The sequence below is a fragment of the Mesoplodon mirus genome (genome assembly GCF_964341445.2).
Source record: "Mesoplodon mirus genome assembly, chromosome: 7".
NCBI lineage: Eukaryota > Metazoa > Chordata > Mammalia > Artiodactyla > Ziphiidae > Mesoplodon > Mesoplodon mirus.
The window spans coordinates 136,064,564-136,092,541 of NC_138983.1; the positions used below are offsets into that span (position 1 = coordinate 136,064,564).

General features: G+C 38.9%; 1 protein-coding gene across 3 annotated transcripts in view; it reads right to left on the reverse strand.

The window, feature by feature from the left end:
• ARHGAP32 (Rho GTPase activating protein 32) overlaps window positions 1–27,978 on the reverse strand; it is a 255,708-nt gene that overhangs the window by 226,759 nt on the left and 971 nt on the right. Inside the window, exon 1 of one of the 3 annotated variants that reach the window (XM_082626850.1) lies at window positions 23,204–23,434. The exons of the other annotated variants lie outside the window; for them this stretch is intronic. The gene's annotated coding sequence lies outside the window, so the exon portion shown is untranslated. Of the gene's footprint in view, window positions 1–23,203; window positions 23,435–27,978 lie in introns of those variants that run through there. 3 annotated transcript variants of the gene reach the window in all.

The following is a 27,978-nucleotide window of genomic DNA, read 5'->3' on the forward strand; positions in this document are numbered from 1 at the left end:
CAAGTGTATCTGTGCTTTAATTAAAGTAAGGATATACCACCAGTGAGTAATATACCTGACTTTGCCAGCATGCCTAGAAGTAAATGACTATCAGGTCTGAAAGAACTGCAGTCTTTCTTGGAGGCTGTCTCCTTCATGTAATGATGCTGCCATCAGTTAAAGCATCAAAGCTCTGTAAATGCTACTCCCTCTACACCACAGCATGCTTTAGCCTCTCGCTAGGCCCGACTCTAAGCCCAACCAGGGAAAAGCACCTAGGGAAGCTCCCTGAATACCCATATGGGCATCTCAGTAAAATTATTCTGGCTCCAAAACGAAGGAAGAATGAGCTGGAATGGAAAAGTTTTAGGCAGAGAGAGCAGTAAGGAGGTTGCTGCAAAAACTGAAAGAGAGTATCTACCAGATGTAGCAGTGGAGATGGCAAGAGGCAGACAAACTTGACCTTGGTCTAAAAGGTGTAAAAGTAGAACTACATAGATAAATCAAATCCAGGTGTGCTTCGGGGGAAGGAACTGGAGAGCCAGAGGGTAAGTTAAGAAGACAGAGGGAGGATCTCAGGAAGACAACAAGGAAAGGAAGGGGCACCAAACCTACACACCTCTGAAAAAGACTCGTCCGAATCTTGCCCTCCTCCTCCTGGACACCTAGGGAGTGGCCACCTAAACTCTGCCAGATAGGGATCCATCCCTCTCCCTGTTCATTACCTCACTTTGCTTCTTAAACAGGAACTTGTGATATATGGAGACAGATCTTATCTATGAATAAGGACATACTCTTGATACCAAATATGGCCACAGTCTATGGATAGGTAAGTATACACATTCTCATTATTTCCCAATCCAAGCAAAAAGAGCAGTAGATAAGGAAACGTGATACATAAAGAACGTGCAGTGCACGTTAATTTTGAGTGCCTGTTTCCAGGAGCACTCAGAAACAGAGCCTTAATATTTTCAGACAGAATATGCTCTGTACAGAGTGCAAACGGCTAAATCCAGCTACGTTACACACTGTTAACTAATTACATGTTGAGGAAAAACAGTCCACAATATGTAAGAGTCTGATACTAGGGCTTCCCTGGTGGTGCAGTGGTTGAGAGTCTGCCTGCCGACGCAGGGGACACGGGTTCGTGCCCCGGTCCGGGAAGATCCCACGTGCCGTGGAGCGGCTGGGCCCGTGAGCCACGGCCGCTGAGCCTGTGTGTCCACAGCCTATGCTCCGCAAAGGGAGAGGCCACAACAGTGAGAGGCCCGCGTACCGCAAAAAAAAAAAAAAAAAAAAGTCTGATACTAATATATTGTTCTAGAAACTTTATAGTTAACTGGAGCAGAAGGCCTGAAAACTCACAGGGCAATCAAAAATCACTTACTCATAAAAACAGAGTAGATTGGTGGTTTCCAGGGGCTGGGGGGTAGAGGAAATGGGGAGATGTTACTCAAACAGTACAAACTTCCAGTTATGAGTTAGTTCTGAGGATCTAATGTGCAGCATGCTGACTCCAGTCAACAATACCGCACTGTACACTTGCAGGTTGCTAAGAGAGTAGATCTTATATATTCTCACCATAACAACAACAACAAATATGTAATTTTGAGAGGTGAAGGATGTGTTAACTAACCTTACGTGGTAAACATTTTGCAATATATATGTGCATCAAATCACCACATTAAACTTACACAATATTATATGTCAATTATATCTCAATAAAGCTAGAAAAAAAGTATTTCTTATTACCAGTAGGCAAACACACCACATTAAAACCCAGAGTTATACAACTCTAGCTGGAAACTTCTGTGATGGCAGGTAACACACCTATTTTGCTCATCTTTGTATTGCCAGAGCTTACAAAGTATTTGAAAATCAATATGCACTCAGTAAGTACCTGTTCAAAAATGCTGCCACTGAGATCTTTAGGCAAAAATCTGTATCAGGCCTGCTAACACAGGAGAACTGCCTACCACATGGTTGTACAAATGGACTGCTGCCAGGGATCTGAGCAGATTTGGGTTGGTTAGTTATTCTAACTCATGAAGGATATAATTATGCAACTTTTAACTATTCAAGCTTAATTATATTAAAATTACATTATAAATGAAATGGTATATTCTTTATTTATAATTAAAAGCAAATAGGTGGGGTTAGAGCCTTATGTGCCTAACTCACATTCAGTTCAATTCCAACCGCTGAAGCAAACATGAACCCTTGTAACTCACCATTTATTAATTGAGAGAGGAATTAAAAACTCATGCAGCACACATGTATACAGATCTCTGATCATCTGTCCCCCGAGTTTAAAAACTAGAAAGTTCCCCAAAGGTACTGTAATAATTCATATATTTTCAATTTCCCAAGACAGTCTCAATTTTAAATACAGTTGGACCTTGAACAATGCAAGGGTTAATCAGCATATAATTTATAGGCGCCTCCCACCCCCGCATCCGCAGATTCAACCAATCACAGACCACATAGTGATGTAGTATTTACTACTGAAAAATATCCACATGTAAGTGGACCCACACAGTTCACACCTGCACTGTTCAAGGGTCAACTCTGACATACCATACATGATGACGTGTGTCATATGGGAATGTGGAATGCACAGTCACTGTCACCAGAAGGCCCCTACTTCCCTGACTCCTTCCCATTCTCCAGCCCCCAAAGAAAATAAGTTATGAATGACTCATTTTGAAGAAAAATAACTAATATTTTAGTTTAAAAACTTATGATTTCCCCCAATTGATTCAACATGAAATAGAAGGAGAAAAGAAGGCAGGATACTGAGGAGAAATCTCTTCCAACTGACAATATCACATTGTGACTAACAAAGATCACTGCCTTTAAATGTCAGGCACAGATGATTCAGTCTTCCAGATGGATTCGTCTTATTTTTATTTTACTATTCCTGTTTCATCTTTTTGCTTCAAAAATCCCAAACACAGTATCTACAGAGTTGGTCATAATAAACAAAACAGCTGATTACTTACAAATGAGAAAATTAAGCCTCAGTGCAATTAAATATACACATTTGAACTAAATATTTGATTACTGCACACAGCAGTGATTTATGCTAAAAGTGAGCACTGAGTTTAAATGTGATGAATAATTTAATTCATCACATTTTCTGTTTACTCAATAAACAGAAAAGAAATTGTTTTCTGTTTACTCAATAAATCTGAAAATCCACTAAGAGGTTAGAGGTCCTAACTGGGTTCTCTTGACAGCTAAGTAGATTAAGCCAGTATTTCAGTCAGCTGGTTGAGGGATGTGTATGGTAGAGGGTAAAAAACATACAAAATGAATATTAACTCCACATAACCGGCTGACAATCACCAGTTAGCTAAGGCCATCTTAAAGAAGAACAAAGATGGTAAAGAACTTAACACTAACAGTTAACAAAACCCATTATAAAGCTATAATAATTAAAACAGTATGCTACTTGCACAAGGGTAGAAAAACTGACTGATGGAACAGAAGAGAATCGTGTCCAGAAACAAGCCACACATCTGGTTACTTGATTTACAACAAACCTAACGCTGTAGTGGAGGAGAAAGAATAATCTTTTTAACAAATGGTGCTGACTCCACTACATAACCATACGGAGAAAAATGTTTTGTGACCCCCTTCTTCATATCTAGACAAAAGTCCATTCTAGATGGAGGGAAGATCTACATATAAGAGGTAAAATAATGAAGTTTTTTAGAAGAAAATATAGATCATCATCTTTGTGACGTTGGAGTAGGCAAAGATACTTTTTAATATTACCCAAAAAGCACTAACCATAAAAGAAAATCTAATAAATTGGATTATATAAAGACCTATTCCTCAAAAGACAATTAAAGAGTGAAAGAGCAAACCACAGAATAGGAAAAGGTATTCTCAATACAAATATCTGACAAAGGACTAGTATCCAGAATATAAAAAGGACTCCCACAAACAGTAAGAAAAGACCTACGACTCAACAGAACATGGGCAAAAGACAAACAACCACTTCACAAAATACACACCCACCAGAATGACTAGGTTAAAAGCAATGACAAATCAAGTGCTGATGAGAAGGCAGAGGAGCTATAACTCTCAAGCACTGATACCCTATGATCCAGCAATTCCATTCCAAAGTACATACCCAACAGAATACTTACATATGTTTACCAAAAGAATGTTCTTAGCAGCAGTATTCATAAATCAAGACTGGAAACACTCCCAATGCCCACCAACAGTTGATGAGATAAATAAGCTGGGATATAGTCACACAATGGAATGCTACACAGCAATGAGAATGAATGACCTATAATTATATATAACAATATAGACAAATCTCACAGAAATGCTGAGCAAAAGAAGGCAGACACAAAAGAGTACATTCTGTATGATTCCATGTATATACAATACAAATACAGGCAAAAACTAATGTATGCTGTTAGAAGGATACTGATAATCCACGAGGGCAATAGAGGAACTTCTTTGTTTCTTGATCAAGATGCTGGTTACACAGATATGTTCAGTTTGTGAAAAGTTATAAGGCTGTACATGTATGATCTGTGTACTTTCCCTGTATGTACATTACACCTGAATAAGTTTTTTTTTTTTAAGGGAAACGGTCTCCACAGTTAACCTTGGTATGGAGGGAGATGAGGTCATCAGTCAGATTCCTGAGTGTGCTATAACTACCTGAAATCCTCTCCATTCAGAGGGAGCTCCAGTAGTTTCACTATAGATTATGTAGCCAGATGAAGCCAGGAACTAAAATGAAAGAGAGGATGAAGTGACAGTGGGAGATGCTAGACTATTTATGAATACTTCCTCACATTTCCTCAGACCTCCTTGGTAACCAATATCCATCCAGCTGGATATCCAGCTGGTCCAATCAAGTCTAAAAGACAGAAATAAATCCAAAACTCCCAAGGTCTTCCGGATTTGAAGTTAGATAAAATCCCTTGTTAAATTATAATGAGACGATCCCAAATCTCCAGGAAGCAGATCATAACGGGCGTGTAAATAATTATATCAGTTAGGAATAATGTTCTGATGCATGTAACAGGAAGCCTAAATTATACTGGTTTAAGCAAGACAAGGGTTTACTCTTCTCATCCAATGGAAGTGCACAGAGGCACTTGGTGACACTGGTTTGGCAGCTCAGGAATACATGGGGGAAGATCTCTGTAAATCTCCCGGCTTTCCTCTAAAGGCCTCTAGAATACTGGTCTAGCCCCAGGCATGGTGTCTGATTTCTACGCAGGAGGAAAAAAAACAGGTAAAAGGGCTTTCAAAAGAACTTCATCCAGAAATTTCTGCCTACATCTCACTGACCAGAACTATGTTACATGGCTGCTCGGGCTGGAAAGGAGGCTAAGAAATGCATAGTTCTTTTAGCTAGGCCTACTTCTGCTTCTAGCAAAGCTTTGTAAGTTCTATTAGAAAGGAAACATGGGGAAATGTTTATCAGATAGGCAATGAGGGAATCTCTGCCATAGCTATGATGAGTACTTGATGTTTTTACTAATACTGAATATACTTTTTTAATCTAGCAATTTACAAGTTTGTGGCTCATGGCACTAGAGGCAATGTTCTGTGGTACAGCTCTGGCAACTCTTTTTCCGAAGCATTTTTCATACTATTTCCCACAGGAAGAAATCTTAAAGTTCAGGCCCTGTAACATCACAAGGCCAGGCACACCCACCATTTCTCCAGCTAGCAGCTAAAGATCAATGTCCAGGTTGTTTTCCTTTCATATTTCACTTTGAATCTTTTAAACCGGAAATTACAAAAAAGTTGAATGACGTTTTCTAAAATACTCAGTTCTTAGATGTATTAATAACGAATCCGAAAAAAAAAAAAACCAGAACTTCTTAAATTCTAAAGAGAGTATTTATTTCCTGACAAATTTTTTCAGAATGAACAGTGAATTCTCATTCTGCCCTTTTCTGACCTAAAGCATTATTCACCATTCAACCAAATTAACTTATTTAGCATCTGCCATCTCATAAAGTAACATGGCACTTTTCTGCTGAAATACAGTTATCAGAACACAAACATTTCCTCTCGATGTAACAGATGTGAATAATGCTATATTCAACCAGTATTTCCCATATTCTTTAGTCCTCCTCTTTATCCTTCCCCTGAATAAACCATCCATTTTAATAAAATAAAGTGGACTATTCAAAAAATTATTTTCATCCAAATCAGTAACAATACATTTACTGGAAGATTTTTAAAGGGGAATATTCAATTCACTAAATGTTACGTTGCGATTTTCGAGCCGTCTATCAAATATATTCTCTATTTTGTGCAAAGGTTTGCTTGTTCTCTCTTAAACAACTATCACATTAAAGTTTAAACTAAGCTCAATACATATCACAGGAAAGACTTTAAAACAAAGCAAAACTGAATAAAAGATATACATCAATTAACCCCAGGAAGTTGAACTTAAATTTTTGTAATCTTCAAAACATTTAGGATTTTCTCCTCTACAGGATGCCTCCAGCTTCTCTTACTCCCTTTAGCTGGGATCTCAGAGGCTCTCACCTGCAGCTGTCTGTACCTCCTCTGCTCTCTTTTCAGCCCCGCCCGTCTCCTAGTGCCCACTCTTCACCTACCTTCCTTCGGTTCTCAGCCACAGTCTTCTCTGTGCTACATCTCTGCCTCCAGAGGAGCTGGTCTCCAGGATAACAAATATCTGGAGGCCGTGCTCATCTTAGGCAATTTAAACAGGCCTAAAAAGAGTCTGAAGAACTTCTGGCAGCAAATTGTCATATTTCCGGCTTCCCTGGTGGCGCAGTGGTTGAGGATCCGCCTGCCAATGCCAGGAACATGGGTTCAAGCCCTGGTCTGGGAAGATCCCACATGCTGCAGAGCAACTAAGCCCTTGTGCCACAACTACTGAGTCTGTGCTCTAGAGCCCGCGAGCCACGACTACTGAGCCCACGTGCCACAACTACTGAAGCCCACGCACCTAGAGCCCGTGCTCCACAACAAGAGAAGCCACCGCAAAGAGAAGCCCGTGCACCACAATGAAGAGTAGCCCTCGCTAGCCGCAATGAGAGAAAACCCGCACACAGCAATGAAGACCCAACGCAGCCAGAAATAGATAAAATAAATACATTTATTTTTTTAAATTGTTATATTTCATAACAGTAGCTGATAAATCAAGACTCTAGGCTAAACCTAAGTAACTTTCCATAAGAGTGTGATGAACAAAATTCTCCAAGTAGCAATAAGAATTTATGTTAAACTTCTGGTAAATCAGGATTTTAATATATATATAAAGACATTTAGAAGAGTTATCATAACTACCATACTCATTTTTCCCACCTTAACTCTTACCAGTCACAGAGACAAAGCTCCTCCTAAAGTCAGAGACTCAATCCCAACGGCCCCGGTTAAGCAATATGACCACATATATCATAACCTATAAACCAAACCATGGTGCTGACCACTGATCAGAAAGAGAACTACCCAAAAGTATATGAAAAGAAATACACAAATGCATTATTGATGGGAAAGAAGAACTACCTCAAAGCACATGCACTATTCAATGGTGAATCAGTGCATTAGTTTCAAATACAAACCTCCTGCTTTATTAATCATGGGTGAGAGATATGCAACAACATAAGCTAGAGGCAGCTTTTCAGCAAAATGGTAATACTAGTATAGATTCCTTAGTCTTTCCAAGGACAGCAGACTTGAAATAAAACCTTGTTATCTGAGCCCAGTTTGAACACTGGCTAGTGCAACCAAGACTCAAAGGCCGAGCTACTCTATATTTGCAAAAGAGATGCTGCATTTATGGTATTCTCATATTGAGAGATATTACTAGATTTTTATTAACCACCTTGGGATAAAGGAAAAAAAAACACTACTGCAAATGCCATTATTCCTACTTTCTCACACAAAAAAATAACACTTTTCCTGTGGATTTATTAACCCACTCATTCATTTGACAAATATTTATAGGTTTCACTGACTGAATAATGCCCAACCTTTAAACGATGTAAAAAAGAAAGCTAAGGAATTAGTGTGACCCAGATACAGAAGGACTTTTCGACCAGAAGAGCTGCAGGATAGCTTTTACGAAGAAGATAACAAGAACTGCAGAGGAAGAAACCACGAGCATCTACCAGATTAGTCAATGCATAAAACGGTAGTAATTAACACTGCCATTTTTCTATGTGGAGACAATATTTTTATAGAGACTATCACTTTGGGATATGAACATCTACTTAGATTTAGCTGTGTGGACATGAGATTCCTCTGGGACTAATAAGAATTTCTTCCAATTAAGCTTTCTGTTTTTTGGGTTTGTGCTTTTTTGTTTTTCTGGAGGAGGGTCACTCAACAATTCCATAGAAAGCAAGGGAAAAGCACATCCCAAGTCTACTGGCAGCTTTTCCCATCCTCAAACAATTCCTTGTTCAGATGCACAGCCACAGAAGTTCAAAGGTCACTGGCGTCTTTGTACTCAATCCCATGGTCGTTACAAACAAACTTTTGTCCCCATTCCTTCAATGACATGGGCTGCAACAACTGCACTGACTGAAATTTTACATCTGAGGCCTCATGTGCATTACTTAACCGAAGGGCCATAGTATTTCATTTATGCTTCAGCCATAAATTATAAAATCTCTTTTGTGAAATAAAATAATTTATTTACCTGGGCATAAATGCATGTTGATTCTAGCCAACCACAAAGAACATCACTGACAGTAATGGTCTTACAATTTCTTGTCATAATTATCATACTTCCTATAACATGATTTAGTAAAGCCTCTGTTAAAGACTTTTTCAGGGTTTTTCTCCTCCTTGTTGCCTTTCTCTATTTTAAATCATACCCACATGATAAAAAGTAAAGAAAGTTATTATGGGCTTTTATACAGAGTTATAAATCTAAAAGTTCTCTCTTAAAATGTGACAATAAATATATCTAAATAAGAAATCTCAAAGTTATAAAATTTATTTTAAAATAAAAGAGTCTAAAGAATATGTTTGAAAAATAGTATAAATACAGTATTATAATTTAGAATACAAGTAATTTTACCTTTATGCATATACTTTAACAACTCTTTAAGCATAGAAGTCAAACAATTGTTAAAACTGTCCATTTAAACCAATTTTTAAATAAATTCCTACTACTTTCATGTGCTAACAGCAACCTCCAAAATCTATTCTCATACAATACTTTTATTATAGCTGAATAATTAATCAAAACATAATTACCAAAAAAATTAACCGGTAAGTAATCCAAAAAGGAATTACATAAGCAATCTTTGAAAAAAAAAAAGTTTTAGCAGCAGAGCTGCTAAATGAACACAAATCAACTGAAGCATGATGCTGGAAAGACTCTGCCAGTACAAAGATAAGAGGCAGTTTCCTCCACAAAGAAAAATTTCCAGAACTGTTTCTAACTAAGGCAAACACTCTGGAAGGCTGAAAATACTTCTGAAAACTTACTGAGCCTCCAACAGTGTGCTAAACACCATACGCCTCAGAGCAAATGGGTCCAAGAGCACAATGTTTTTAATTTTAATGAGCATGCAACGGAAAGGAATACAGCTGAAAGAAGCAAAAAGAACGAACTGCATATAACAAAGATCACAGAAATACAGAAATATTGTTGAAATGGAGTATAAGGTGGCTCTGGACAGGGCTAAACAAAGGAAGAGGGTCTAAAGTAAAGGAAAAGTTATTCCAGATCTTGTTGCATGAACTTCAGTAACTCAGAAATACTTCTAAACCACAAGGGCCTTTATCAGCTCACTTAACCAAGCATTTCTTTCTTTCTACTTCTACTAAAGTCCTTAATCCTAAACACTAAGAATATCATAATATTTTTCATATCACTCATCTAGCTAAGACTAAGCTAAAGGATTTTCTAAACCTCTTCCCCTGTTTCAGACCTTCCCTTTCTACCTTCCAATAGGTTAGCCTATATAAACAGATCAGCTCGTTACGTGAACTCAGTTCTCTATATGCTGAAGCCCAGGCCCCTGTTTCGAATAGAGAGTAATGCTAAAAGAAAGAAAACCAGTAAAAACCAAGCATTTTTTTCTGTTTCCACCTCTTCCCATGCTAAGCGAGCAGGTAATGAGGAATTCACCAAATAGTTTTCAAAACTCTTAAGCAAATAAATGTATGAAAACTGCTTCCTACAGTGGAGCAAAGAGCTGATAAGCAACTTGTTCTGTTTATCTGTTTATCGAAGTAACTTAGACTCTGAACATGTCTAGGAATCTAAAATGATTCCTAGAATATTAATGGTGCAAAGAAAAAAAGGGCAAACTGATTATATTAGAATCTTATTTAGCAGGAAATTAATATGCTACTAGCAATGATATATAAAAATTCCTATAGAAAAAAATATTCAAATTCTGAGGATTTTTATAACTAAACACATTGATGTTTATGGCTAGCCGTTGCCATATCACCATATGATAAATGAAGATGGAGCTTCATATAAACAGGAAAATGGGGACTTCCGTGGTGGTGCAGTGGTTAAGAATCCACCTTCCAATGCAGGGGACACAGGTTCAAGCCCTGGTCCGGGACGGAGCAGCTAAGCCTGCGAGCCACAACTACTGAGCCTGCGCTCTACAGCCTGTGAGCCACAACTACTGAGCCCGTGAGCCACAACTACTGAAGCCTGCGCTCTACAGCCTGTGAGCCACAACTACTGAGCCCGTGAGCCACAACTACTGAAGCCTGTACGCCTAGAGCCCGTGCTCCACGAGAAGCCACCACAATGAGAAGCCTGTGCACCACAACAAAGAGCAGCCCCCGCTCGCCGCAACTAGAGAAAGCCCACGCGCAGCAACAAAGACCAGAGGCAGCCAAAAATAACTAAATAAATAAATTTATTTACTTAAAAAAGAAACAGGGAAATGTCTGCCTTTCACACACAAATTAAGAGAAAATATGGAAATCTAACAAAATGTTCACAAACAATATTTACTTATGACAGAATAAATCGAGCATGCCACAAAAACTAAATAGAATTAAAATATACCTTTTGAGCTTTTAATTTTTCTTCAATTTCTAAAAAAGTTTATACTGTACTATATTCAATATTATTCTAGCTGTCTTATTTTTTTTAATTTCTAACAATATAGATAGCAAAAGAAAATCCCTACTTTTTAATCCCCTACAAATCCACTTCTAATAGGTAGGTAGTAAATATGTACTGAATGAATGCTGAGTTATTAGTTTAACCAAATTTACAAATAAAGAGCTGTAAAATCTGGCTAAATCTTCTACTTTAAACCCATTTCAAAATACAGTTTACACACTTAGGGCAGTTTTTAAAATATCAGGTCAGAATGTATCCCTACAGGGGAGAACAGTTGAACATGCATATGGGAACCTGTTTGTTTTCCCAAATGTATCAACAACAAAGTCAATTATTAAACACTACCTTTTAAATACACCAAAAAAGAAAAAGAGCATTTTTTAAAATCTGATTAAAAAATGGGCAGAGGACTGAATAGACATTTTTCAAAAGAAGACAAACAACTGGCCAACAGGTACATGAAAAGGTGCTCAACATCACTAATCATTAGGAAAATGCAAATCAAAACCACAATGAAATATCACCTCACACCTGTTAGAATGGCTGTCCTCAAAAAGACAAGAGATAACAAGTGTTGGCAAAGATGTAAAGAAAAAGGAGCCCTTGTGCACTGTTGGTGGAATGTCATTTGGTACAGCCACAATAGAAAACAATATGGAGATTTCTCAAAAAGTTAAAAACAGAACTCCCACCTGATCCAGCCATCCCACTTTTGGGTATATATCCAAAGGAAATGAAATCACTATCTTGAAGAGCAGCACTATTCACAATAGTGAAGATATGAAAAGAACTGCAGCACTATTCACAATAGCCAAGACATGGGAAGAACCTAAGTGTCCATCAATGGATGAATGAATAAAGAAAATGCGGTGTATATACAACAGAATATTATTCAGCCAAGAAAAAAAAAGAAGGAAACAATATGTAACAATATGAATGGACCTTGACAAATACTGTATGTTCTCACTTATATGTGGAACCAAAAAAAAGGTAATTCATAGAAATAGAGAGTAGGATGGTGGTTGCCAGGGGCTGGGGTGGAGGAAACTGAGAGATGTTGGTCAAAGGGTACAAACACCCAGCTATAAAATGAATATGTTTTCTGGGGATCTAATGTACAGCATGGTGATTACATTTAACAATACTGTATTATACACTTGAAAGATATTAAGAGAGTAGATCTTAAATGTTATCACCACACCAAAAAAAAGAAAAAATGGTAATAGCCTGTGGGGATGGAGATATTAACTAATCTTATTGTGGTAATCATTTTGCAATATATACTGTATCAAATTATCAGCTTGTACATCTTAAACTTTTACGTTACATGTCAACAACATTTCAATAAAGCTGGGGGCTGCGAAAGCTTTAAAAAAAAGAGAATGCAAGAAATCAAACAAAACCTTTTCCAACACTTGTATTATATAGCCTGAATAGGAGTATTTCTTATTGTTGCTAAATTTAAAATATCACCAGCTATACCAATTTTCAAGCATCTTGGGCTCTGCAAAATTACTTAATGCCATTGCACAGCAATTAAGTAATGATTACAGCTTTAGAAAAGAGTATATTTCATTATACATACAGTTAATTCATGGGAGACACTCCATTAGGAAAAAGAACTTTTTAAAAAAAGAGTGATTCGTTTTTTGAAGACCTTACTTTATCTAATAAGAATGCTGAAACTCAAAATTACTATCTTCCAAACTTAACAAATGCTGCTGACATACTTAAAATCAAATCTCAAAGAATAAAATTCTTACAACTAGCTACACAAATTCTGGTATCCTTATCAATGTCAGTATCTTAAAGTACAAGATCTGAATTGGCCTTAAGTTTAAACCACTGTAGGACACACAGGAAAATGAGATATCTTTTGACACTAACCCTTAGATCCTGAGTAGAAAAATGAAAAGTCGGTCTGAGCCAGCTGTTAGGCTATTAAATTAGCCCCACATCTCAGCACTAAGGAAGTCAAGACTTTCTCATATTAACTCTCTAGCCAACTTTGCACAGAGAAAAATGGTTCTCCATAATCACAAGTTGAACCTCAAAGATACCTAAATAAGCTAGTATTTTTCACACTGACATCCATGGAAGAGCTTCAGATGTTTTGCAAACATTTGATTTGAAGGTGTTCCCACATCATTACCTATTCTTAAAACGATAACAGGCAGAAATTTTAAAACCATAATATGCACATGTTTTCAACACAGCGGAGACCACAAATTCATGAATTTGTGCTATAATCAATTAGCAAAAATAGGTAAATATTATACACTGATTTTTTAGATGAATATATAATAACAAAATACTAATTATCATTAAAACCCTGGAGGTCCACCTATGATTTTGTTTGAGGGGGAAAAAAGAAAGGGTTTTGTTGCTAGAAAAGTTTGAAAAAATCACTGACTTAGTGCATGGAGTTGGCAACCTATCAGAACTGGGATGCAAACACAGTAACTGAGTTACTGACACTTAATTCTCCTGGGAGAAGCTACAACACAAAAAAAGACCTCACAACCCTAAAAACCTCCTTCATCTTACTGTACCAAATATAGATTACTTTGCGGTAAACATTTTTTTAATGTATTAGTATTATCTATCAGTCACATCTCAGTATCAATCACCTCATCTATAAAATCAGTAGGAGTACTTGCATATATAGGCAAATGATTTCCAACAAGTGTACCAAGACCATTCAATTGAAAAAGGATAGTCTTTTCAACAATGGTATTGGGAAAAACTGGATATCCACATGCAAAAAAAAAAAAAAATTGGACCCTTATAAGATACAGAAAATTTAACTCTAACTGGAGTAAAGATCCAAATAAAAGAGCTAAAACTATAAAACTCTTAGAAGAAAACATAAGGGAAAAACCTCAGGACACTGGATTTGGCAATGGTTTATTGAATATGACACCAAGAGCACAGGCAACAAAAGACAAAATAGATAAGCTGGACTTCATCAAAATTAAACACTGTTGTGCGTCACAGGACACCGTCGACAGAGTGAAAAGGCCACCCACAGAATGGAAGAAAATATCTGAAACCACATATATGGTAAGAGATTGGTATCCAGAATATATAAAGAACTCCAACAAGTCAACAACAACAAAAAACCTGATTTTTAAAAAATGGACAGGGGGGGCCTCCCTGGTGGCGCAGTGGTTGAGAGTCCGCCTGCCGATGCAGGGGATACGGGTTCGTGCCCCGGTCTGGGAGGATCCCATATGCCGCGGAGCGGCTGGGCCCGTGAGCCATGGCCGCTGGGCCTGCGCGTCCGGAGCCTGTGCTCCGCAACGGGAGAGGCCACAACAGTGAGAGGCCCGCATACCGCAAAAAGAAAAAAAAAAAAAAAAAAAAAAATGGACAGGGACTTCCCTAGCGGTCCGGTGGTTAAGACTCTGCACTTCCACTGCAGGAGGTATTCGATCCCTGGTCAGGGCACTAAGACCCGACATGCTGCATGGTGCGGCCAAAAAAATAAAAATTAAAAATGGACAAAGAACTTGAATAGACATTTATCCAAAGATGATATGAAAATTGACAACAAACTTCTGAAAATAATGCTCAATATCACTACCACTAATCCAATGCAAATCAAAACCACAATGAGATATCACTTCACATCCATAAGGATGGAACCAGCAAAAAAAAAAAAAAAACAGAAAATTACAAATGTTAACGAGGATGTGGAGAAATAAGAACCTTTGTGCACTGTTGGTGGGAATGTGAAATGGTACAGCTGCTGTCGAAAACATTATGGTAGTTCCTCAAAAAGTTAAAAATAGAATTACCATATGACCCAGAAATTTTACTCCTGGGTATACACACAAAACAATTGAAAGCAAGATCTCAAAGAAATACTTGCACCCATGTTCACAGCAGCACTATTCACAATAGCCAAGAGACAGAAGCAACCCAAGTGTCCCTCAATGGATGAAGAGATGAATAAAATGTGATATATACATACAATGGAATATTATTTGGCCTTAAAATGTAAGGAAATCTTGTCACATGCTACAACATGGTTGAACCTTGAGGACATTATGCTAAGTGAAATAAGTCAGTCACAAAAAGACAAGCAGTGTATGATTCCATTTACATGAGGTATCTAAAGTGGTCATATTCATAAAAACAGAAAGTAGAATGGTGGGTACCAGGGGCTGCAGGGAGGAAGAAATGAGATGTTTAATTGGTACAGAGTGTTAGTTAGTTTTGCAGGATGGAAAAGTTCTGGAGATCTGTTTCACAACAATGTGAATATACTTTAAACTACTGGACACCTAAAAATGGTTAAGATAGTAAATTTTGTTATGTAAATTTTACCACAATAAAAAAAAAATAGTATGAGTAACTACCTCATGGGGCAATTGTGATAATAAACCAGATAATACACGTAAGGGGCTTAGAACAGCTTCTGGCATATCAATAATAAATAAATGTTAGCAGTAACAGTAGCTACTGATAGTATTAAAAAGACAGATTTGTGTCACTTAGTGACACTGAATCGTGGATTGAGGGTCATTAAAGAGAAAAAAAGCTTTCCTTGAAAATCAAGCAAGAGAGTTTAGTACGTGTAGTAGCAAGAGCACTTATTAAGTATAAGAGGAATACAGAGCCTCTGATGGTTCTTGATCAGGTAGAGTAAACAGAATGAAACTTTAGTTTAAGGAGGTAGGTACAGCAATCTAGAACAAAGGAACACAAAATCAAGTCTGGGAAAATTAATGTAAAGACATTGAGAAAGGTGCTACAGTGATGTTCCAGTCATGCCTTGCAACTCAAAAACAAGGGAAAAGAGAACTGGTGTTAGAATGCTAAGCAACCATCCCTTCAAATCTGTGCTTTTAACCAATAAATACAACTTCTCATAGAAGTTACGTTGGTTAGCAGGTCAATACCAAAATGCCAGCTAAGTTTCATATATTTCACGTTTTTTCCCATCGAAAGTTCTAACAAACATAAGTATTAAAATATAAAAAGCCTAACCTTTCCTAACTCACGAAGCCTTTAGCATTAAATCCCAGATTCTCTAGAAGCAACACAGAACTGAAATGAATAAAAACATGATGCTCTGGGCTTCCCTGGTGGTGCAGTGGTTGAGAGTCCGCCTGCCGATGCAGGGGACACAGGTTCGTGCCCCAGTCCGGGAAGATCCCACATGCGGCAGAACGGCTGGGCCCGTGAGCCATGGCCGCTGAGCCTGCGCGTCCGGAGCCTGTGCTCCACAACGGGAGAGGCCACAGCAGTGAGAGGCCCGCGTACCACAAAAAAAAAAAACAAAAAACAAAAAACACCATGCTCTAATGTCACAGACAACCTGTTCCCAAGCAGGGAGTAGGAGAAACTATCTCTGATCCATTCTAGCACCTATCACCATGATGCTAAATACACACACACATATTCAAAGTAAAACCCTGACTACTTAAAACCTTTAGAGCAGGGTTTCCCAACTTGGCACTACTGACATTTAGACCAGATAATGGGGGGGCCGGGGGGTGTGGTGAGGGGGCCTGTCCTGTGCATGAGTAACAGAGAATTACTTATTCCAAATGTAAGACTATAAATCTGGGAAACATCCCTTTCTCAGCTCAAGTTAAATGTTTAAAAATCATTTCACATTATTTATAGACTAGTACTGAGGAAAAGCACAGGTACTTTGAGGTTAAACAGACCTAGATTTGAATTATGAATCAATCCAGCACTTAGGTACATGAGTAAGTGAGGTTACTGAGGTTTAAATAAAATAACTTTTGTAAAGATCAATACAAAATGGGTACTAAATAAAAAGAGAAGTGAATTTACACTTACATGCCAGAACTTTTTTTTAATCATAACTGGTTTAGGAAAGAAAGATTTCTAAAATGTATTGCACATTTTCCTGCTTTAACGTAATCTAACCTTTTATAAACAATGCAGGGTGACCATTTCAGACAAACGTTGCTGTAACAACTAAATAGGACACTAATGTAGGGAAGAGAGCTATCAAAATGCATAACTCACAATTAAGTTGCAAGACACTGGATGAATTGTTTGAATCTTATACAAATGATACCATTTAATAGAGATTAAATGTCAAGCTGAGTCTTCAGGTTAAAAAGTAACAATAAAGGGAAACAACATAACAGAAGCTGGGACAGAAAAACTCTAAAAAAATGTAACTGCCTGCATGCCCTAAATAAACCAGAAGTGATAGGCTGTCCAAAAAAAAAAAAAAAAGTACAAGAAAAAGAATTTGGGTTAGTAGAGAGAATATACCAGGATGAGTCAGAAGAATGGAGTTCTAGTTTCAACTGCCCTACTTGAGTGAGAACGTGTAGCTAGATTAAGCCACTTAACCTGGACCTATATCCTCATTAATAAGAAGGGCGCAAACGTACTTTGACACCTCCAACATCATCAGGCAGACCAAATATTAATGTTGATAAAAATGCTCTCAAAGCTGTATGTAAACACGTTATACCGTGAGACCTGCGTAGTCACCACACAGCAGTCTAGAGCAGGGTTTCTCAGCCTTCTGCACTTAGGACACATACAGAAAATGACAGTACAGACACAGGCACACAGCAGTAAGTAAGCCATGCTGCTGTCGGCCAACAGTGATCAGCAGAAGCTCGTCCACTCTGTCACTGATAATCCTCTCTGAGGAACAAGGACATCAGTATTTCTGCCCTATCTGTAACACATTCAGAGGGCTGTCTGGCACACTGGTTAGGAAGCTCTAATTAAAGTGCGATGTCTAATTTGGAACACTTGTAAAAGGGAATTTAACTTTTTCCACAATAACTGGCTCTGGGAAACAGAATCAAGAGTAGAGTCTGACGACGACAGAACAGTAATACCTTGGACCTAAGCAATAAACCCCTGTCCTAGGCCTGGACCTTTGAAGGGCCATGCACTGGCCTCCCCCTGACCACACCCTTGACCATGCATGGGGCCAGCTGATCTCAGGACCTGAAAGGTATGCCCAACTGCAGCCTACACACCCAGCCCTGATTTTGCAAGGACCCCAGAATTTCCTGTCTACTTCTAGGCTTTGCTCAGGTCTCTTCCCTGAGTGAGTTGATCCTCCCAATGGCAGATGACCCCACCATCGGTATTTATATCGCTGGGTCCAAGGGATGATCAAAGAGCTGCTGTCTGAAAGGTGAACAGGGGTGCACGGATTCGAGTGTCCATGTATGTGCACATGCAAAAAGTCCCTCATGCAAGGAACCTGGAGGGAGAATGGAATCTTGGGTTGAAGGCTGGGTCTTTGCCCTTTACCATGTTCTGGAGCAGAAAGAACTCAGAGGAATCTGAGAATTCCCTGTTTGACCCTGAGTTAGGTCATTATGAAGTTTTCTTTGTTAAGGTAGGCAATGGAACATCTGTATCAGTTAACTTGATTAATAACTTGTAAATAGCTCCTGGAAAAGGAGCTAAAAATCTTAGGAGTATGAGGAACAGTTGAAGAAAATAAGTACATTTAGCCTGGAAAGAGAAAAAGTTGGTGGGAAGATCAAAGAACCAGCCATTTTTCCATGACAGCTGAAGGCCATCATGTGAAAAACAGAGCAGATCTGTGCGGTGTTGGAAATGCAGGCAGGTACATTCCACTCTAATATAATGAGGAATTTTTAAAAATAAGAACTCCTTTTAAAAAGAACTGGGCAAAAACAAGGTCCTACTGCATAGCACAGGGAACTATATTCAATATCCTGTGATAAACCGTAATGGAAAAGAATATGAAAAAGAACGTGTATATATATGTATAACTGAGCCACGCTGCTCTACAGCAGTAATTAACACAACACTGGAAATCAACTATACTTCAATTAAAAAAAAAAGAACTGGGCTGTCAAGTGAGTAACTGAGTTTTCAGTCACTGAAAATACAGAGGCAGAGGGTATGTGCTTCTCTTCCAAGGAAAATGTAGAAGAAACTCTGATACTGGGAAAAGGTAAAACTATGTATAACCGGGAGGCCTATGTAACTGCAGTATATGAATGTGTAGCTCTATATGCAGAGACAAGTGGCATGAGACACAAGGCAAAATGGAAGTTAAACCCTGAAGTAACATTTCTCTCTTAAAAACTCCCTGCTGTCAGCTTACTCTTGTCATTTGCCTCCTCACAAAAATCGAGGTAAATTCCTCTATCCTACAAAATTGATTACTTAAGACTAAAACAGCCATGTCTCAAGGGATTTTTTCCATCCCCCAGAAAATCACAACCTTCCCTGCTGCTCTCAGGATGCTCTGACTTACCACTATCACTGAAAACCTTGCCTCCCATCCCCACGATGGATGGCACCTCTTTGGCATCAACAAATATGTTTTAATAGAAAAGCTAGGGATACAGTACGTATCTAGACAGACCCCATGCCCCTCAAACAGCTTGCAGAAAAAGGGATTATAAATGTAAAACATAAGCGAATAAATAAACTAAAATGAAGAAAATAAAATAGGGTAATATAGAAGAGAAAGACCGGGGTACTGCATGTACACAGTAATCACAGAGGCCTCTCTGGGGTAGGAGAAGGCAGTCACACAAAGATCTGAAGGAAGTACATTCCAAGCAAAAGGAACAGCAACTGTAAATCCCTGAAAAGGTACATGCTTAGCTTCTTCAAGGGATAAAAAAAGAGCATCATCCACTATACACCTATTAGAATGGCCTAAATCCAGAATGCTCACACCACCAAGTGCCAGCAAGGATGTGGGACAAAAGGAACGCTCATTCACTGCTGGTGGCAATGCAGCCACTTTGGAAAACAGTTTGGCAGTTTCTTATAAAACAAAACATACGTTTACCATACAATCCCACAATCACAGTCCTTGGTATTTATCCGAAGGAGTTGAAAACTTACGTCCACAAAAAAACTGCACACGGATTGTTTATAGCAATTTTATTCATAACTGCCAAAACTTGGAAGCAACCAAGATATCCTTTAGCAGGTGAATGGATAAACTGTGGTACATCCAGACAATGGAATATTATTCAGTGCTAAAAAGAAATGAGCTATCAAACCATGAAAAGACATGGAAGAAACTTAGATACACATTACTAAGCGAAAGCAGCCAATCTGAAAAAGCTACATACTGTACGATTCCAAATATAAGACACTGTGGAAACGGCAAAACTATGGACTCATTAAACAGATCATGAGTAGCCAAGGGTTGGGAGTGGGGGGGAGGTGAGGGATGACTAGGCGGAGCACAGGGGGTTTTGGGGGCAGTGAAAACTACTCTGTATGACACTATAATGGTGGATGTATGTCATTATAAATTTGTCCAGGGCCTCCCTGGTGGCGCAGTGGTTGAGAGTCCGCCTGCCGATGCAGGGGATACGGGTTCGTGCCCCGGTCTGGGAGGATCCCATATGCCGCGGAGCGGCTGGGCCCGTGAGCCATGGCCGCTGGGCCTGCACATCCGGAGCCCGTGCTCCGCAACGGGAGAGGCCACAACAGTGAGAGGCCCGCGTACCGCAAAAAGAAAAAAAAAAAAAAAAAAAAATTTGTCCAAACCCACAGAATGTACAACACCAAGAATGAACCCTAATAGAACTGAGGACTTTGGGTGGTAATGGCGTGCTGGCACAGCTTCATCAGTTGTAACTAACGTCCCACTCTGGTGGGGAACGTTGACAGTGGAAGAGGCTGTGTGTGTGAGGGACGGCAGGGTGTGGGAAATACCTGTACCCTCTGCTTGACTGTGCTGTGAGCCTAAAGGTGCTCAAAAAAAAAAAAAAATAGAAAAGTCTATTAAGGAAAAAAAAAGAAGAATCACATCATTGTGATTGCAGCCCCGTGAACAAAGGAGAAGACAGAGAAAGACGCGGTTGCAGAGGAAGCAAGGAGCCAGACCACGCACTGCAGACATTCTGGATGACATTTTTCATCGTGGCTGGGGCTGTCCTGTGCACTGTAGGATGCCCAGCATCCCTGGCTTCTACCCACTAGGTGCCAGCAGCACACTCCCCCTACCACCCGTCCCCCAGTCCTGACAACCAAAAAGGACTCCAGACACTGCCAACTGTCCCCTAAGGGCAAGATCTTCCCCAATTAAAAACCGCTGATACAGGGCCTCATAAGTGGCCACAGTGGAGATTTTGTTTCCATAATAAACCTTTAAGTTTTAGTTTTAGTGTTAAGTGTACTGGAAAGCCAATAAACAGGTGATACAATCTGATTAACATTTAACATTATTTTTGGCTCCTGTTATAGGATGGGTGAGGAAAATAAGGGCAAGAGTAGAGGCAGGGAAGTCTGCTGGCAGTTTTCCAGAGGAGAAAGGCTGCCAGCCTAGGTGTTAACAGTGAAAAAACTATTAAAAAACGTAGTCATGTCCAGTTTGTATTCTGCAGGTGGAGCTGACGGGACTTTAATATGAGATGAGAAGAAAAAACTGGAGGATAACCCCAGGGGTTTTGGCCTGCACAACTGGGTAGACAGTGGTGTCACTTCACTTGAGAAGATGAAGACTTTGGAAAGGCGGAGGGAAGAGTAAATGAAAGAAAGAGGAATTCATAGTTCTGCTTTGTTCACATTACATTTGAGGTGTCTATTAGACATCCAAGTGGAGGAGTGGCGTCAGATGAGTCTACAGCTCAAGGGGAAAAAGAAAGGAATCTGAGCTCCCTCAGCATATAAATGGTATCTGAAACCATGAAAATGGATGAAATCACATGAGGAGAGCCCAGGGACACTCCAAATTTTAGAGTGGGGGGTGGGTAGAGATAAGCTGCAAAAAGACATAGAGAATGAGTAGCTACGAGGTCAGAGAAAGTAGTTGGCCAATGTGAAATGCTGATGAGAGGTCAATAAGACATAGACACTGCTGATCACTGGCTTTGACAAGACACAGGTCGTTGCAGCCTTGATTAAAAACAATGTCAGTGAGTGGAGAAACGAGCTCAAACGGATCAGGCTAAAGAGAGAATCAGTGGTAAGGAAGTAGACACAGCAAACATAAACCTCTCCTGTTGCAAAAGGGAACAAAGAAATTGGGCAATAGCCAAAGGGAAACATAAGGTGGAGGAGACGGTGGTTTAACAGAGGTGATTTATTCAGTTAAGGTATTAGGGGCTCCAACAAGACAAAACTGTATTCCTTTCTCACTTAACCATCCAGAGATAAATGAGCAGTAGTGGGGTGGCTCTGATCCACGAGACCATCCAAGGATCCATCTTACTGATCCATCTCCCCCTAAAGTGCTGCTCTCACCTGCAAGGTTCAATAACACGTACCAGCACTACATTCTCCTGGCAGAAAGGAAGCAGAAAGCAACCTGCTTTCCTTTCTAAGGCCATGACACAGAAATCACTCACATCACTTCCGGTCATATCCATTTACCCAAACTTCATCATGTGGTCACATCGAGCTGTAAGAGGGAGACTAGGAAATGTAGTCTAGTTGGGCATCCATGTGCCAGAGAAAACCTGAGGGCCCTATTACTGAAATGAAGCTGCAGAGAATGGCATTTGGTGAATCATCACTGCTGCCAGTAATATAGGGCATGTCTGCATACTAAAAGAGATGATCCAGTAAGGAGAGAATGATAATTTAAGGAAAAAAATAATGGCAGGAGTGAAAGCCTTAAGAAGGGAAAAATGAATGAGATCCAGGGCTCAGAGTTATTGACCCAGAAGCCGGGACACTTTGGTCTCCTGTCCCTTCTCACATGCTTGACTTTTCCAGAAGAAAAGTTGCCCCTTGAATGCATTTCCAGCAAATTAAAGTAACCCTTTCCTTCTATCCAGTAAATCAAGCAATTATGCAAAATGAGCAAAAAATCTGGCCTGGATTGAGCAGTTGTCACTTGAGCTGTCTCCTAACAGGCTGATTCAAAGACGCTGCCTCTCTGTCAAAGAGAATATGACCAAATTTCAGAGCTGGAGACAGTCTACAAAGCTCATGTTACAAATGTTCAGGGCCACAAGGCCACAAAGCCACAAAGTATCCTCTCCAATAGTACACCCAAGTCCTCGAACTGCCAGATCAGGGATCATCCCACTGTCCCCTTGTCTACTCTTTTATAAATATTCTTTTTCATAATATAGTTTATCTCCCCAGTAGAATGAACACTTCCTAAGGGCAGAGACTCAATGCCACCTTCTTTCATATCTATCTTCCACTGCATTTAGCATGGTACAAAATACTCACTTGTACTGAACGGATACTTTTCAGTTCACTGATAAAAGAGATTTGGTTTCCTGCATCCTACCGGAGCCAGGATTGTTACCGAATCCGGAAGACCACTGGATTTCAGGTTCTCCTCAGGTAGAAGGTCAATGGAAACTGGGCAAGTACAAGAGGATGGTCCCTACTTTAAAAAAAAAAAAAAAAAAAAATCAGAGAATCATGGAATTTAGGAGCAAGAAAGGATCTTAGAGACCTGTAGTCTGACCCCTCATTTTACATATAAGGAAAATGAGGTTTAGAGAGATGAATTACTCATCCAAAGTCACAGATTATTTACAGCAGAGCCAAGACAAGAACCCAGGTCCTGACTTCAAGTTCAAATCTCCTTTTTCTGTTAAACAAAAATCTCCTTTGTCTGTCCTTAATATACTAGGTAATTTATAAAGTACACATAATATGTTCTTCAAAATTGTTGAAAATACTACTCATCTTAAGAGTCCTTTTACCACATACCTCTCCAATAAACAGAGGAACAGGAATTACTGTTTCCATCCTACACACAAGGGAACAAAAACAATGCAATCAAATGGCCTGCCCAAGACCACAAGGCTGAACCACAGATAATAAAAATTTTACTATTTTAAGGGAAAATGAATGGAATATTTTAGAATTCTTCCCCAGAGTGGGGTGCCTATCTTTCCTAACAGAGACAACGTAAACATATCATACACCACATGGGTCACGTATGCTTTTCCTCTCAGTGCTTCCATCTCCACAGCCTCCAATACTAATGTCTACTATGATCCATGGCATAAAATAAAGTAGTAAATGAATATATGATCATAAGCCAAATAATAGGATCTCCCTGAAAATCAGAATTCTACTTCCACTCTGAACATTCTGTTTCATAAATTTCTTATAAGAAATTAAACCAAAAACCTTGTTTCTCACTTCCTTTTACCTTCCTAAAACAATCTCCTTTAAATACCAAGGAAGTCCCCTTGCCCAGGCACGCTATGAAACTATAAACATCTATTTTACCAAATCTTTACATTTTGCTACCATGGGGAATACTCCCTCTCAACCTGCATCTTTTCAAAGAGGAAATCTCTGGTTGGTTTTGTTGTTTATGTTTTAACCTCAAAAGAGAATACTGTCTCCTTGTGATGGTGGGTTTTCTTTAGGCCTCTACTGTTTTTGAGGTGCTACAATTAGAACCCTGCAGTGTAGCTGTCCAGGGGCTGCAGCTCTACAGCTTGATGAAAGGCCCTCTGCCCCACCGAGGACAGAATGGGGACAGCATGAGTGCCCTCCCATGTCTCCCTTGTATCATCCCACTGCATGTAAGCAACATCCAAGGGGTAAAACTGCACAATCTGTAGGATGGCAAGAGTCACACTGGCCCCAATTCTGTTCTGTTTGACTCAGTCAGAACAATGGCCTCTGTTTATTTGCTCAATCTTCGTTTAGGATTAATGTTAAATAAACCAGCACTTGAAGTTGGGAAGCACATCCAATTTGTCAATTGTAAGATAATTTAAACCAAATACTTCAGAAAGCAGTTTAACATCGAAGCTTCTAGAGAGTACACTAGGTCTATCTTTAGGGAAAAAAATTAAGTTTTATTATTCCAATTCTGAAGAGGATATTAGAGAGATGCTAATACAAATCATAAGGAAGACTTAGAGTGTCAAATACCTTAAAAAAGTTATCTAACGTTGGCCTTATTTAATGTTTTTTCTCAAATATCTTTCTCAAAAAAATAAAAAACAGGAAACACCAAAACCAACATAGAACTGGTATTTAAATTCAGCTTGCAAACATACATTAACACCAAGAAATTATCAAGAACCAGGATCTCTGAAAAACAGAAAATTACCTTTTCACCCATTCTTAATCATCTAAATAAGCAAGTGATTAATAAAAACACAGTACAACATATGGGAAACTTCTCAAGCTATTCCAATTATCAGCTGTTATCTAAACTAATTGTTTCAGTAAAGGAGAAAATTCCACACCAAGTAGCATACCACTCAGGAGAACAATTCTATAATACTGGGGCAAGGTGATGTGCAATATTTTAGGCTTATTGTTTACACTAGAATTTATGATCACTGTCATGTATAACTTACTAAGTACTTACTGTATGCCTAAATCGTATTAAGCTTTGACATGTAACATTTCATTTAATCATCACCACAACCTTCTAAGACAGATTCTACATTCTCTGATTACAAAGGAGGAACCTGAACACCAAGATGTTAATTCGTTTGCCCAGGATCAAAGTTTATGTCACGGTTGGTACTCAAATACAAGTCTATCTGACTCCAAAGCAAAACTTAGTAACTTTCCAGGGGTCTTAACCCCTATAATGCTATGATAGGAAATAACTCTGTGCTAAGTAAAGCAAAAATTTTAAGTCCTACATCAAAGATTGGCAAACTTTTTCTGGAAAGGACCAGCTAATAAAATTTGGGGGCTATGCAGGCCATACTGTCTCTGTTGCAAGAAATCAACTCTGCTGCTGTACTGCCAACGCAGCCACAGACGACACATAAACAAGTATGACCGTATCCCAATAAAACTTTATTTATGAGCACTGATATCTGAACTTCATGTAACTTGAACATCATGAAATATTCTTTTTATTTTGTTCAACCATTTAAAAATTTTTCATTCTTAGTTCATAGGCCATACAAAATACAAGCTGCAGGCCAGATTTGGCCTACATGCTGAATTTTGCCAATGTCTGTCCTAAATAAAGCAGACAAATATAAAATACTTTTTGCTAAACAGCTCTTTTCATAACTCCTAACTTGTAATCTCCTTTAATATTCTGAACTGATACTTTAAAGAAGCTCAAAGTCTCAATAAACTTGACATCTGTCCCAAAATAATCAAAAACTCCGGAGTCCAGAACTGTAGACACCACATATGAATTTCCTAAGAATGAGACAGAACCACAAGATTCTGGAACTCGAAGAGATCTAACACATTCTAATTCCTTATGTGCATTTTTTAAAACTGATAGTAAGACATTTAAAACAGTTCAATACTAAGTTTACAGGTAATGACAGTAATACCTTACGGGTATAAGAAGCATTACAAAGCATTTTCACATCCTTTCTCTCAGCTGACCCCTCCTCTGTAAGGAAGATAGTGAAAGCTTTCTCAGCCCCATTCCTAAGGAAAACAGGCTCAGAAATGTAAACAACTTGCCCAAAGCAGGGACGAGGCCACACAGCTACTAAGCAGCATAACTGCAACTATAACCTGATTTCAAGTCCTTGCTGCCTCTTAACTACTTCCATGGACATCAAATTTCACATTAATGGGTTAAACCCTAAAGATTTTCAAGAATATTAGTCAAAATCTTTAAATGCAATGAAAACGTTTAGTCCATTTCATTCGATTTTCATTCTATCACAGTCTTCTGAACAAAACAGCTGCTAATTCTTGACATTTGTTAAATGCATTTACAGTCGATAGTGAACCTATGTGTACTGTGCAGACAATACACCCAGACCAGCTTAGAAACACTGCTGAACAAGTCATCTAAACAGGGAATAAGAGAAAGAGAAACGGAGATGAATGAACTGCCATTAAAGTCTTGGCCCAACTGTGGAATAGCTTCTGGTGATTGGAAAATAATGTGGAGGTTAGGAAAAGAAAATAAGAGGAACGTAACTACTGGAATTCAAACCAACATCAAAGACTCTAATGACAGTTGAGCCTGCCTGTCTGCTTCTTGGTCTCGCCCTAGAAAACAAAAAGTTATATAACCAACGAAGGATCTTACAACTAACATTTCCTCTGTGGCCCACTTACACCCTATCACCCACCTCAATGTGCATCACCATACAGTAAAAAACTGGGCTTCCACCCCAGCTAGGTCTGGACAAGTCTCTGTCCAAAGTGCTGCTTTATTCCACGGACGGCTATAGGGACGATGGTACGAAGATAACCAGCTTGAGCATAGTTCCAACCTCACACCGTTCTAGAATACTTATTCTATAAAGCATCACACACCCAATTTTAGGAATGAAGTAGACTCCAGATATTCCTGAAAATGGTAATCACAACATCATAATATCCCATCTTCACAAACAGCCCTATTAAAAAATAATTCACACCAATGAGGGCTTGAAAAACTTTGAGGTCGTGTTGTAGCAGCAATTAAAGCTTCTATTTCCTTCACTCTCAAGTTCAAGGGCCAAATGTCATGATTCCGAGTTAGACTTCAATTTACCCAATAAGGAAAAATATATTAATGAATCACAACCGTCACTACCCAAAAATATTACAACAAATTCAATTACTGATTCAAACTAGCACATTTTCTGGACTCTAAGAGCCACGGCACTCTAGCACCATATGTTTTTTTTCTTCCAACAGAAATACAAATACAGACAACGTTTACAAAAGCAACCAATGTATCAGAAGTTATTCCCATTCAGACTGACTTAAAAGGTCTAAATCTGTGCCAAACAAAACTCTGAAAGAATGGAAAATAAAAGAGATGCTGACAACAATGCAATGTGGCCCAGCTGCCAGCTATCCATGTAGCATCATGCAGTGCCCCAAGCAGTTTAAAAGCAGACTGCAATTCTGCATGCGGATCAAAATTATAATGATCCAAATTCTATTTCCTAAAAGATAACTATCAAACTGCATCCCAAGCATCCTGCTGGGGGTCTCCTCCTCCCCCCCCCCACCTTCCTTAAGCTTCAGCAACAGAAGGTGGAGTTATAAAGGGTCCAAAAGTAGACTACAGCTAAGAAATCAGCTTTGACTTT